The sequence below is a fragment of the Hemiscyllium ocellatum genome, chromosome 23, assembly GCF_020745735.1.
Source record: "Hemiscyllium ocellatum isolate sHemOce1 chromosome 23, sHemOce1.pat.X.cur, whole genome shotgun sequence".
NCBI classification, from domain to species: Eukaryota; Metazoa; Chordata; class Chondrichthyes; order Orectolobiformes; family Hemiscylliidae; genus Hemiscyllium; species Hemiscyllium ocellatum.
In genome coordinates, this window is record NC_083423.1 from 60246765 (window position 1) to 60260407 (window position 13643).

The 13643-nt window shown below is 42.9% G+C and overlaps 1 pseudogene; it reads right to left on the bottom strand.

Moving 5' to 3' along the window:
* Nucleotides 1-522: 522 nt before the first annotated feature.
* LOC132826967 (E3 ubiquitin-protein ligase Hakai-like) overlaps nucleotides 523-13643 on the bottom strand; it is a 35451-nt pseudogene continuing 22330 nt past the window's right edge.

The window sequence follows — 13643 nt, forward strand, 5'->3', positions numbered from 1 at the left end:
TGTGAAGCATGAATGAGCCAAAGAAAGGCTGTGGAAGATACGTTTTAAAATATTACATTTTGTAACACATGCTCTCTAAATGGTTAATAAAAAAAATTCACGGTCACTTGTTCCTCTACCTTGAGATCAGTTAACCAGGTTAACTGTCAGTTCCAGCAGAATCTTCATACAATTCCCTCATTTACTTAGACCTTCTTCACATTTGCGGCAAATTCCACAACTTATATTAGATGCTAGTATTCTCATTTTCATTTAAAAAATGCAATTAGTACATATTGGACATGAAAACTCAATTGCAAGTTTGTTGACACACAGACAGTTCCAACTTTGTGAATAATTTATTGCATCAAAATCTCTCCAGAAGCAGGTTCCCTTCAAAAAGGTCAAGAAATTTGCATTTGCAGAAGCAATGTTACATCCTGGAACAATGAAGTACTTCCATTCAATCCATCTAATGACTTACTGATAATACGGCCTATATCGTGTCTGATCAGGGTGATGTGGTCCAGGCAATGGAGCCTGTGGAGGTGGGACTTGAATCCTTGGTGGAGGAGGACCTCTGGGAGCAGGCCAAACACCAATACCTGGACTGTGCCCTCCAGGCTGAGTAAATGGAGGACTAAGTGTTCCTTGGTCTTCTGTATATTGTGGTATTGTGGAGGCAGAATAGTGGTGAGGGGGTGGGGGGGTGTTGACAGGAGGACCAGTATGCTGAGGAGGGGGTGGTCCATGGGGTGGATGGTTCAGATATGGTGGCATTGGAGCCAAGATGTGTCCTGGTGGTGGGTTGATTGGAGGTGGAGCAGCTGACAAAGGTGGAGGCGGAGCCTGGTTGTACACCATGTGGGGATTGGCAGCAGCCTGTGCTGGGTGAGGCATGGGATGGCTTATTGGTGGGGGAGGGGGAGGAGGAGGGGCATAGTGTTGCTGTGGAGGCAGCATGTGGTGTGGATGAGATACCACTGGATTGTTCTGGTATTCAGGATGATGATGAGGTGCAGCTGTTGGGGGCTCGCGACTTCCTGTACTTGAAGAGTCATCTTGAATAGGAACAGTGATCAGATTGCTGTGTTTTCTTGTTGTGACAGTTGAAATTCGAAAGGTTTCCTGATTCACTGACCTCGGTGGTGGAGGAAGAGGCATCTCAGTGGGCGGTGGACGAATATCCTCATGAGTCTGGCTATAGTGATCATGTGACACATGCTGAAGAGGGGGTGGCGGCATCAAGATGGCATGTTGTTTAGGAGGAAGATGCGAAATATGGTGCTTATCTTGTGGCATCAGAAAGCGCTCAGCTATTTCTGCTGGAGGTCCCATTGCAGGATGGAGTGGCTCCGGTTGTGATCTAATGACAGCCTTCCCAGTTCTCATATGTCGATGATTGATATGTGCCTGCAAATCTCTCTGAGAAAGATAGGTCCGCTTGCAGCCTTGGACAATACTACACATGAATAGGGAGCCTCGTAAACACTGCTCGATGCGCTGAACTGGGTCACTACACCTAAAGAAATGAAAATAGGTTCTGTCAGTTTCTATAATATTATATTTTAATAACCAAAACCATTTGTTGTAATAAGCATTTATGCCACAATTTAATCTATTGTATTCAGTTAGCCAGAAAATGCCCTGCAAGGAGGGAGCTGAGAATGTCAGTTAAAAGCGGCAATGGGAAGTAAGTGAGATGAGAATAGGCGTTTCCAATAAATAGGAAATAAAATCAAAGTATCACAGGGAAAGAGGCGATTGCTGCCTGAGAATTTCTCTTTTACATTTTTAAAGATATTGATTTAAATTAGCTGAGACATTAAATCTTTTAAATGGTGTAATTGAATCATGAGGTGAATTAATAAAATTATTAGAACAGAGTGGGTTTAAAGGTATTAATTAAAAGTCTAACCAAGATCTGCATTAAGATTCTAAAAGAGATAATTTAATATATTTTTCTACATCACAGATGGACAGCTGAAACTGACCAGCTGGACTATAAGAAATTTTTTTAAAAGCCAGTTGATTGGGTTTCAAGATCTGCATGTTCCTGTGAAAGTGAAGGATAAGGACAGCAAGATTCAGGACTTTTGGATGACAAGAGAAATTGAGAGCTCAGTCAAAAGGAAAAAGGAGGCATCCACAAGGTTAAGGAAACTGATGACAGACAGAGCCCTCAAAGAACACAAAGATAGCAGGAAATAACTCAAACAGTGAATTAGGGGCTGAAGGGGGCCATGAAATGTCTTTGGTTAACAGGATTAAAATCCGAAGGAGTTATATGTGTATATAAGGAGCAAGAAGGCAGCTAGAGATTTACTCAAGGATAAAAGAGGAAACTTAGATGTACAGCTGGAGGAAGGGGTGAAGTCTTTGACTATTTGCTTGATTAGCAAGTTTGCAGATGATACTAAGATTGGTGGAGTAGCAAAGAGTGAAGGGGACTTGCAGAGAATGCAGCAGAATCTAGGCAGATTGGAGAGTTGAGCAGAGAAATAGCAGATTGAGTTCAATTCAGAAAAATTCGAGGTGCTGCATTTTGGAAGATCCAACTCAAGAGCAAACTAAACGGAAAATCCCTGGGAAAAATTGACGTACAGAGAGATCTGTGTGTTCAGACCCATTATACCCTGAAGGTGGCAATGCAGTTCGATAGAGTGATCAAGAAGTCATATGGCATGCTTTCCTTCATCGGACAGGGTATTGAGTACAAGAGTTGGCAGGTCATGTTACAGTTGTATAGGACTTTAGTTCAGTCACATTTAGAATACTGCGTACAGTTCTGTCACCATATTACCAAAAGGACGTGGATGATTTGGAGAGGGTGCAGAGGAGGTTCACCAGGATGTTGCTTGGTATGGAGGGTGCTAGCTATAAAGAGAGATTGAGTAGATTAGGATTATTTTAATTAGAAAGATGGAGGTTGAAGGGGGACCTGATTGAAGACTATAAAATCATGACAGATATAGATAGGCTAGATAGGAAGAAGCTTTTTCCCAGAGTAGGGGACTCAATTACTGGGGCGGGGGGGCATGAATTCAAGATGAGAGGGAAAGAATTTAAGGGAGATGTGCGAGCAAAGTTCTTTACGCAGACGATGATGGGTTCCTGGAAGGCATTGCTAGCAGAGATGGTAGAGACAGGCACAATAGTGTAATTTAAGAGGTGTCTAAGATACATAAATGAATGGGCAGGGAGCAGAGAGATACAGATCCTTAGAAAACAGGCAACAGGTTTAGCTAGAGGATCTGGATTGGTGCAGGCCTAGAGGGCCGAAGGGTCTTTCCTGTGCTGTAATTTTCTTTGTTCCTTGAATACATTGCATTGGTATTCACAAAGGAGATGGTCATGGTGCTATTGATTCTCGGCAGTGATATATTGATATTCTGGGTCATAAAAATAAGTGTCAGATGTTTTAACAAGCATTAAGATAGACAAGTTCCCAGAATCTGATAGGATCTATCTTAGAATATTGAGGGAAGCTGGTGAAGAAATTTCTGGGACCTTGTACAAAATCTGTAGTCATAGGAGAGGTCCTAGAGGACTGGAGAACAGTTGTTCCTTGTTTAAGAAGAGCAACAAGAATAATCTGGGAAATTATTGGCCAGTGAACATTCCATCAATGGTAGGGAAATTATTGGAAAAGATTCTTTGGAATAGGATTTACTCAGTTGTGGAAAAATATGGACGTATGAACAATTAGCATAATGGCTTCGTGTGGGGTACAATGTGATTCAAGTTTTTTGACGAAGTGACAATGATGATTGATGAGGGCGCAGCATTAGATGCTGTGAACATGGACTTCAGCAAGGCCTTTCACAAGGTCCCTCATGGCACACTGATGCAAAAGATGAAGTCAAATGGGTTCCACGGTGAGCTGGTAAAATAAGTGAAGAACTGGCTTAGTCATAGAACACAAAGAATAGAAATGGAAGGGTTATCTTTAACATGAAATCTGTTAACCTCACGGATCAATGCTGGGATCCCTGTTGTTCGTACACATGTGTGTCTATATAAATGATGTGGAGGAGAATACAGTGATGTTCAAAAATATAGATTGCGATTTTGGGTGAGTTTAACTAGTGTCAGAGTCATAGAGATGTACAGCGGAGAAATAGAACCTTTGGTCCAACTTGTCCATGTTAACTAGATATCCTAATTGCGTTCCATTTGCCAGCATTTGCCCCATACCCCTCTAAATCCTTCCTATTCATTTACCTATCTAGATGCTTTTTAAATGCTGTAAAACTGTACCCACCTCCATCACCTCCTACACTTGCCAGCCTGTGAGAAAAAAGATGCTCCTTGGGTCTCTTTTAAGTCTTTCCCCATTTACCTTAATCTTATGCTCTCTAGTTTTAGACTTCCCTAAACTGAGGAAAAGACTATTCGCCCTATCCATGCCCTCATAAATAACTTCTATAAACTTCTATAGGGATATCTTTCAGCTTTTGATGCTCCAGGGAAAGTAGCCTCAGCCTATGCAGCCTCTCCCTTTAGCTCAAACTCTTCAACCTAGCAACATTCTTGTAAAACATTTTTGAAACCTTTCACATTTCACATTTCACAACATCTTTTCTATTGCAGAGAGACCAGAATGGAATACAGTATTCCAAAACCAATGCCCTGTACAGCAGCAACATGTCACCTCAACTGCTATACACAACACACTGACCAATAAAGTCATGTACCAGATGCCTTCTTCACCACCCTGTCTACCCATGACTCCATTTCACAGGTATTATGAACCTGCAACCCTAAGGTCTAGTTGTTCAGCAAACCTTACCATTAAGTTTCTAATTCCTGCTTTAATTTGCCCTACCAAAATGCAGCATGTCACATTTATCTGCCATTCCTCAGCCCAATTGCCCGTCTGTTTAAGGTCCTGTTGTACTCTGCGGTAACATAGAACATAGAAAAATACAGCGCAGTACAGGACCTTCGGCCCTCGATGTTGCACCGATCCAAGCCCACCTAACCTACACTAGCCCACTTTCCTCCATATGCCTGTCCAATGCCCGTTTAAATGCCCATAAAGAGGGAGAGTCCACCACTGCTACTGGCAGGATATTCCATGAACTCACGATTCGCTGAGTAAAGAATCTACCCCTAACATCTGTCCTATACCTACCACCCCTTAATTTAAAGCTATGCCCCCTCGTAATAGCTGACTCCATACGTGGAAAAAGGTTCTCATGGTCAACCCTATCTAAACCCCTAATCATCTTGTACACCTCTATCAAGTCACCCCTAAACCTTCTTTTCTCCAATGAAAACAGCCCCAAGTGCCTCAGCCTTTCCTCATACGATCTTTCTACCATACCAGGCAACATCCTGGTAAACCTCCTCTGCACCCGTTCCAGTGCCTCCACATCCTTCCTATAGTATGGCGACCAAAACTGCACACAATACTCCAGATACGGCCACACCAGAGTCTTATACAACTGCAACATCACCTCAGGACTCCGGAACTCAATTCCTCTACCAATAAAAGCCAGTACACCATATGCCTTCTTCACAGCACTATTTACCTGGGTGGCAACTTTCAGAGATCTGTGTAAATGGACACCAAGATCCCTCTGCTCATCCACACTACCAAGTATCCGACCATTAGCCCAATACTCCATCTTCTTGTTACTCTTACCAAAGTGAATCACCTCACTAACTTTCTTGCCTCTGTACTATACCACCACTTCTGGTGTCATTTGCAAAATTACTAATTCACATCCAAATCATTTGTATAAATGACAAAAAGCAATGGATCCAATATCAATCCTTGAGGCACACTGCTGATCACAGGCCTCTGGTCCAAAAAGTAACCCTCCACCATGACCCTCTGTCTCCTATCTTCGAACTAATTTTGTATCCAAATGGCTAGCTCTCCCTGTATTCAACGTGATTTAACCTTCAAATATCATCTGGGGGAGTATCACAGGATAGGGTAATGTAATGGGGGAAGGAATTTCAGGATTGAGTTCAACAGAACTTTCTTGATTGGTGTTCTCAGTCCAACTAAGGAGGTATTACTGGAACTGCTAGTGGGAAAGGAGTTGAACTGAGTTGATCAAATGACTGTGGGGAACACTTAGGTGAGTGATCATTGCATGCGAAGTTTCACGAGCTGTTTCAGGATATATTCCAATAAGGGCACAAGTCAAAGGAATCAAAACCAGAGCTCCTTGGATGAGGGGGTAGAAAGAGCAAGTGAGAGCCAGCGAGCGAGTGTACAATGCAGGTCAAGTAAATTATTAAAGTGAAGCTATATACCATAAATTGATAAGTGAAATGTGGAATGGCAAAGAGGAATAGTATTGTGTACAGCTTTGGTCCACTTCCTTGCCATAAAGGGAGCCCAACAGAGGTTCGCCAATTGAACCCTGGGGATAGTGAGATTGTTTTATAAGAAATGGGGAAAACTCGGCCAATATTCTCTAGTATTTCAAGGAATGAATGATAACCTCAGTGAGGTGGGCATGGGCAGGACCTAGCTAGTGAGTCTAGAATAGGGGAACATAGTCTTGGGATCAGAGGTTGACCATTCGAGATGGAAGAATTTCTTTCCTTAGAGGGGAGTCAGATTCTGGAATTTACTACTCCAGAAGCTTGTGGAAGCTCAATCATTGAACATATTCAATACAGAAATTGGATACTAATAAAAGATTAGATTCCCTACAGTGTGGAAACAGGCCCTTTGGTCCAACCGATCCTCTGACTAATGCACCTAACACCATGAGCAATTTAACCTGACCTGCACATCTTTGAACTGTGGGAGGAAACCAGAGCACCCGGAGGAAAGCCACACAGACACGGGAAGAATGTGCAAACTCCATACAGACAGTCGCCCAAGGTTGGAATTGAACCTGGGACTCTGGTGCAGTGAGGCAGCATGCTAACCACTGAGCCACCGTGCAGTACCATGGTGATAGCACAGGAAAGTGGCATAGAGGTCAGGCAAACATACAAGGTTTGGTTTCAGTTCAGAACAATCTAGGGTGAGCAAGTTTTTCTAAATTCAAGCAGCAAGTATGTGTTCATAACACACCAATACTTAACTTAAAGTTAGTTTAGAGGATGATTCAGGGTAGTAGATAGAAAAGGTCACCTCACCATAAGAGTTAAGTTTGTGAAACTTCCAGACCAGGGAAGTTGGTTAGAAATTAACTGGTTATTAGAACTGAGAAAGTTTAGGCTTTCAGATTTATGGAAAAAAATCATTTTTGGAGATTTGGCAAGGATTCCAGAATTGTCTCAATTCATGGCAAGGAAACAGTCAGGAAATCAATTAATCAGAAGAGTAAAGAGTTGAGACGGGGGTGTAATTTATCTGGAATTAAGACTCTAATGGATAGTGTTAGGAATCCTTCTAAAAAATTGTTTTGCGATGTGTTTTGAGATCACTCTAACTGTATTGTGATTTAGACATCATGGTCTGCTTTTTCTTTTTTTCTGCACATCAAACTTTTTCTGCTGTTAAAGAAAACCTGCAGTCTCAGTGACAAATGACAACTTCAATTTAGGACAAGACCATGGGTAGGCCACTCAGCCCTTCACCGCCATTCATGATGAGCATGGCTGATCATCTAACATAATAGCCTGTTTCAGCTTTTGCTCCAATATCCTCTGATTGCATTAGCCCCAAGCGATATATCCAACTCTTCTTGAAATCTTACAATGTTTTAACCTTAAATGCTTTCTGCGGTAGTGAATTTCACAGGCTCACCATTCTCAGGAAAAAATTTCTCATGTTAAGGATTTGGATGAAGAAGAATTTGTTAAGCATGTACAAGAAAATGTTCTGATTCAGAATGTGGATGTACCTACTACAGGAGATGTAAAACTCATGGGAAATAAGGCAGGGCAGGTGACTGAGGTGTCAGTGGGGGAGCACTTTGGGGCCACCAACCATTGAGTCATAGAGATGGACAGCATGGAAACAAACCCTTCGATCCAACCCGTCCATGCCGACCAGATATCCCAACCCAATCTAGTCCCACCTGCCAGCGCCCGGCCCATATCCCTCCAAACCCTTCCTATTCATATCCCCATCCAAATGCCTCTTAAATGTTGCAATTAATTCTAATAGATTTAAAATAGTGCTGGAAAAGGATCGACCAAATCTAAAAGTTGAGAAGTTCTAAATTGGAGATGTGTCAATTTTGACGGTATTAGGCAAGAACTTTCAAAAGCTGTTTGGGGGCAGATGTTCGCAGGTAAAGGGACAGCTGGAAAATGGGAAGCCTTCAGAAATGAGATAACGAGAATCCAGAGAAAGTATATTCCTGTTAGGGTGAAAGTAAAGGCTGGGAGGTATAGGGAATGCTGGATGACTAAATGTTTGGTTAAGAAAAAGAAGGAAGCATATGTAAGGTATAGACAGGATAGATCGAGTGAATTCTTAGAAGAGTGTAAAGGCAGTAGGAGTACACTTAAGAGGGAAATCAGGAGGGCAAAACGGCGACATGAAATAGCTTTGGCACATTGGATTCTCCTTAATTCTAAGGGTTTTTACAACTATATTAAGGACAAAAGGGCAACTAGGGAGAGAATAGGGCCCGAATCTTTGAGGAGAATAGGGCCCTCAAAGATCAGCAGGGCGGCCTTTGTGTGGAGCCGTAGAAAATGGGGGAGATACTAAACGAGTATTTAGCATCAGTATTTACTGAAAAAGGATATGGAAGATATAGATTGTAGGGAAATAGATGGTGACATCTTGCAAAATGTCCATATTACAGAGGACGAAGTGCTGGATGTCTTGAAACAAACAAGTGGATAAATCCCCAGCACCTGATCAGGTGTACCCTAGACCTCTGTGGGAAGCTAGAGAAGTGATTGCTGGGCCTCTTGCTGAGATATTTGTATCATCGATAGTCACAGGTGAGGTGCCGGAAGACTGGAGGTTGGCTAACGTGGTAATAAGGACAAGCCAGGGAACTATAGATCAGTGAGCCTTACGTCGCTGGTGGGCAAGTTGTTGGATGGAATCCTGAGGGACAGGATGTACAAGTATTTGGAAAGGCAAGGACTGATTAGGGATAGTCAACATGGCTTTGTGCATTGGAAATCATGTCTCATAAACTTGACTGAGCTTTTTGAAGAAGTAACAAAGAGGATTGATGAGGGCAGAGCAGAGCAGAGCCTCAGGCGACTCTCTGTGTGGAGTTTGCACGTCCTCCCCGTGTCTGCGTGGGTTTCCTCCGGGTGCTCCGGTTTCCTCCCACAGTCCAAAGATGTGCGGGTCAGGTGAATTGGCCATGCTAAATTGCCCGTAGTGTTAGGTAATGGGGTAAATGTAGGGGTATGGGTGGGTTGCGCTTTGGCGGGTCGGTGTGGACTTGTTGGGCCGAAGGGCCTGTTTCCATACTGTAAGTAATCTAATCTAATCTAGATGTGATCTATAGGGACTTCAGTAAGGTGTTCGACAAGAATCCCCATGTGAGACTGGTTAAAAGGTTAGATCTCATGGAATATAGGGAGAACTAGCCATGTGGATACAGAACTGGCTCAAAGGTAGAAGACAGAGGGTGGTAATGAAGGGTTGTTTTTCAGCCTGTGACCATTGCAGTGCCACAAGGATCGATGCTGGGTCCTCTGCTTTTTGTCATTTACATAAATGATTTGGATGCGAGCATAAGAGGTACAGTTAGTAAGTTTGCAGATGACACCAAAATTGGAAGTGTAAGGACAGCGAAGAGGGTTACCTCAGATTACAACAGGATCTGGACCAGATGGGCCAATGAGCCGAGAAGTGGCAGATGGAGTTTAATTCATATAAATGCGAGGTGCTGCATTTTGGGAAAGCAAATCTTCGCAGGACTTACACAATTAATGGTAAGGTCTGAGGGAGTGTTGCTGAACAAAGAGACCTTGGAGTGCAAGTTCATAGCTCCTTGAAAGCAGAGTCGCAGGTAGATAGAATAGTGAAGAAGGCATTTGGTATGCTTTCTTTTGTTGGTCAGAGTATTGAGTAGGAGTTGGGGCTTCATGTTGTGGCTGTACAGGATATTGGTTAGACCACTGTTGGAATAGTGTGTGCAGTTCTGGTCTCCTTCCTATCGGAAAGACGTTGTGAAACTTGAAAGGGTTCAGAAAAGATGTACAAGGATGTTGCCAGGGTTGGAGGATTTGAGCTATGGGGAGAGGCAGAACTGGCTGGGGCTATTTTCCCTGGAACGTCGGAGGCTGAAGGGTGACCAGATAGAGGTTTACAAAATTATGAGGGGCATGGATAGGGTAAATAGATAAAGTATTTTCCTTGGGGTGGGGGAGTCCAGAACTAGAGGGGAAAGATATAAAAGAGACCTAAGGAGCAACTTTTTCACGCAGAAAGTGGTACATGTATGGAATGAGCTGCCAAATTTTTGGTGGAGGCTGGTACAATTGCAATATTTAAGAGGCATCTGGATAGGTATATGAATAGGAATGGTTTAGAAGGATATGGGCCAGATGCTAGCATGTGGGACTAGGTTGGGTTGGAATATCTAGTTGGCATGGACGGTTTGGACCGAAGGGTCTGTTTCCGTGCTGTACATCTCTATGACTCTATGTATCCTTAGACTGTGACCCCAGGTTCTGATGCCCCGCAATCAGGAACACAGTTCCTGTGTTTACCCTGTCTGGTCCTGTTATAATTTCATAGGTTTCTCTGCAATGGCACCTCTACCTTTCTGAACTCCAGCGAATTCATCCTAAAGCACTCAACCTCTCCTCATACATCAGTCTTATCATCCCAGGAATCAGTTTGATAAATCTTTGCTGCCCTACCTTTGTAACAAGAATGTCTTTTCTCAGACAAGGAGACCAGAACTGCACTCAAGGCCCTGTATAATTGCAGGAAGACATCCAGGTCTGACACTGGCTAATAAGGTTGGCTGGAACAGATTGTATATTGCTTCTTGAGCAGGCCGCCCCAAAATCATCTTCTCAAGGTTAGCTGAAATATCTGGGATGTGGAGAGCAAAATGAAGAGGAATGCTCTAATACCTGAAGTCTCTTGTGATAAAGTCCTTTATACCACTTGATATCTTTACTACCTGCATGCTTACTTTCAGTAACTGACTTACAAGGCCACCCAAGTCTTGCTGTATACCCCCCCATCGCAAGTTGCAGCCTTTAAGATTTTGCTACCAAAGTGGATAATCTGACATTTATCTACATTATACTGCATCAGCCGTGCATTTGCCCACTCACTCAGCTCATTTAAATCACATTGCAACATCGCTCTGTCCTCTCACAGCACAACTTCCCACCTAGTTTTGTGTCATCTGCGAATTTGGGGATATTACATTTAATTCCCTCATTCAAATCATTAGTATATATTATGAATACCAGAGGTCCTGGCACTGATCCTTGTGGCATCACTGCCTGCCATTCATAAAAAGACCTGTTGGCTGATTACGTCTGAACACTGTCACATTTGCCTAGTCTTGAACTGTTAAAACAGTTTGAAGTCTATGCCATTCAGCAAGCTGCTAATGCCACATAGCACGATGGCCGCTATCTGCGAAATGAAGATAAGACTTTGTCTCAAAAGGGACTGTGTCACTCTTACCTATATTGGTACAGACACAGGCAGATTGCTGAGGATGATATCAAGTGTGTTTCTTCCTCTTGTTGGTTCATTCACTATCTGCTGCAGACTAAATCTAGCAATTGTGTCTTTTAAGATTTGACCTGCTCAGACAGTCATGGTGCTTTTGAGTCATTCTTGGTGATGGGCCACTGAAGTCCCTCACCCAGTGAACAGTCTACATCCTTGTCACTTTCTTTCAGCTGGTGTTCAACGTGGAGGTGTACTGATTCACAAGCTAAGGATGTGTGGTGGGAAGGGGAGCTTGATGGGGTCTGGAGTCATTGTTAAAGGCTCCCAAGGTAACTTCCTCCTTGCCAGCATACAGCACTTCTGCTATTCTCCAGTGATGGGGTGTCTGGGATAGTATAAGTATGCTTCCATGAGTATGACTATATGAACGGTTGCTTGATACCACAATATCGTTCTTTCAATTTTGGTATGAGCCTCAGATGTTAGTGAGGACAAATTTGTGGGATTGACATGGTTTGCCAAGTTTATCCATCATGCATCAGACCACACATGGATCAAGCGATAAACATCATTTTGGTCTCTGAATTGAACAATGGCATAATCCAGGAGATGTCAAGGTTTTGATCTAAAATCAATGTTCTGTACTTGTCCCTCTGACAGAATAAATTCTAACAAGTCTAACCTAGACACATCTCAACAATAGGATAATATTGTCTTTTCCCACCCCATTTTTCCCAGGAGGGTCCTCTCCAGAAATTACAGTCACGTCAACACTGGCATTAATGTCCTCCATGAAGGATGATCATTTTTCTTTTGTGGTAGCAGTGAGGACTTCAATATCCACAGGAGCGACTGATACTCTCCATACTAGCATCCAGAACATTGTGGCAGGATTCCACAGATGAATGACCATTCATGAGAAAACAGCAACAAGCAACACAAAGAAAGCAGGAAGGAATATAAAGAAAGCAAGAAAGAACTCATGCAGGAAATTAGGAGAACAAGAGGGTGCCATGAAATGTCCTTGGCAAGTAGCGTTAAAGAGAATTCCAAGGCATTAGAGACATGTGATGGCTCATTTAGAGATGTGATGTCCCAGTGAGGGCACTTGAGAGTTACAAGTTAAAGAGTGAGCTAAGAAGAGCCAGAAGGGGACATGAGAAGTTGTTGGCGGATAGGATCAAGTAAAACCCTAAGGCTTTCTACAGGTATATCAGGAATACAAGAATGACTAGAGTAAGATCAGAGCCAATCAAGCATATTGCGTGGGAAGTTGTGCATGGAGTCAGAGGAGTAGGGGAAGTGCTAAATTAATACTTTTCATCAGTATTCACACTAGAAAAATGTGGTCGAGGAGAATACTGACATACAAGCTACTAGATTAGGTGGGATTGAGGCGCATAAAGGAGGTATTAGCAATTCTGGAAAGTGTAAAAACATTAAGTCCCCTGGGCTGGATGGGATTTATCCTAGGATTCTCAGGGCAGCCAGGGAGGAGATTGCAGAGCCTTTAGCTTTGTTGTAGGTAGTACCGCAAGGATGTGTTTGAGGGTCCACTGTTTTTTGTCATCTTCATAAATGACCTGGCTAAGGGCACAGAAGAATGGGTTAGTAAATTTGTGAATGACACTAACATCGGGAGAGTTGTGGATGGTGACCAAGGATGTTACAGGTTACAGAGAGACATAGGTAAGCTGCAGAGCTGGGCTGAGAGGTGGCAAATGGAGTTCAATGCAGAAAAGTGTGAGGTGAGTCACTTTGGAGGGAGTAACAGGAATGCAAATTATTGGGCTAATGGCAAGATTCATGGTAATGTAGATGACCAGGTACGCTGATCCTTGAAAGTTGCCACCCAGGTCAATAGGGGTGTTAAAAAGTCATATGGTGTGTTAGCTTTTATTGGTAGAGGGACTGAGTTTCAGAACTATGAGGTCATGTTGTAGCTGTACAAAACTCTGGTGCGGCACATTTGGAGTATTGTGCACAGTTCTAGTCACTGTATTATAGGAAGGATGAGAAAGCTTTGGAAAGAGTTCAAAGGAGATTTATTAGAATGTTGCCTGGTTAGGAGGGAAGGTCCTACGAGGAAAGGCTGAGATACTTGAGGCTGTTTTCATTA